Here is a 1,341-nt window from a genome sequence, read left to right as displayed (position 1 = left end):
TTTTCACCCTAATCACCAGGGATGCAGAATATATTGGTGACGCTATGCAAAACTCTGACGCCACAAGAAACACCTTGTAATGGGTGCTGAAAGTTCTTCCTCCACCTCTGGCTCCACCAAGTGGCAGTTCCTCTCCCTCCTTCCTTCTCTTCTGCAGGTGAGGTGAGTGAGGTGTGTGTATGAACCAGCGTGGGCAGGTGCAGCTGATCAGTCATCACCAGACGGGTTCCAGCCGTGGTGGGGAGTGGACCTGGTCTATCGCCAGTGCCACACTCATTTCAGCTGCCATAGAAGACACCAGCAGACCACGACACAACGCTGGACCGTAAACTATGATTCAGTTAGTTGACCCTGCAAGGTGGCTCGGTGCTTAGCACCGTTGCCTCGCAGCAAGAAGGCCGCCAGTTCGAGAACACCCGGGATCTCAGTGATTAGTTTAATTGACTCAGCAAAGTCCACTGGGGCTGATCAGCTGGATCCAAGGCTGCTGTTACTCGCAGCTGAGTGTCTGACTTATCTTTTTAATCTAGCTATTTTAAGGGTGAAAACTGCAGCACCTGTGTGTTCAGCCTCAGGCACCTTTGAACAGTAAATACCATCGATTTATCTGCAAAATGCTGTTTTTTTATAGCTTTGAGCTACATACCAAGATAAGATTTCTCTTTTACCTCCTTTTGCATGCACACATTGTAGAGGACATCTCAAACTACCAGAGAGGAATGGTTGGATATGGGCCTGTTGAAGAATACTGTATATTGCATAACCCTGTATTTCCTGCTTTCACATTCCCAAAGTATTCAAAAGTCACAAAGTTGGTTTTGCTGTGTTCGTTGGTGATTTACTGTGTCCCTGCAGGTCAACATTCAGTCTCAACCATCTGGCATTAAAGACCATTTTAGATGTATTCTTTCAGCTGAAAACCTTGTGGTGTTTTCAGAGCCAGCAAAGAACAAATATAGAAACATATTAATATTGAAACAAGTCTTGATATAAGACTTTAGTGTCTTATTTAGTTTCTGTCTTAGGATTATATGGCAGGTTAGGCATTCAGTATATGTTACCATGGTGAAGTGAACCTATGTAGTACTACCAAAAACTAAGAGTTTAACCTGAAGAAACCAAAACCAAATCCTGCTTCGTAGTAAAAACCTCAGGTAACTGGTAGAGAACCAGCATTGGAAGCAACACAAGTATTTCAATCGATTTCCTATTTAAGCAGCTTCATGTTAGCTCAACAGAAGTGAGAGTGAAAGATCTTACAGAACATTTAGATTAGTTTAGATGCGGTACGCACAAATTTATTGTTTCAAATTTCTTTAAATTTAATATCAAATCACGTTG

The sequence above is a fragment of the Stegastes partitus genome, unplaced genomic scaffold, assembly GCF_000690725.1.
Source record: "Stegastes partitus isolate 25-593 unplaced genomic scaffold, Stegastes_partitus-1.0.2 Scaffold132, whole genome shotgun sequence".
In the NCBI taxonomy this organism is placed as follows: domain Eukaryota; kingdom Metazoa; phylum Chordata; class Actinopteri; family Pomacentridae; genus Stegastes; species Stegastes partitus.
The sequence above is the reverse complement of the archived record's forward strand: the minus strand, read 5'-3'. Positions refer to the sequence as shown.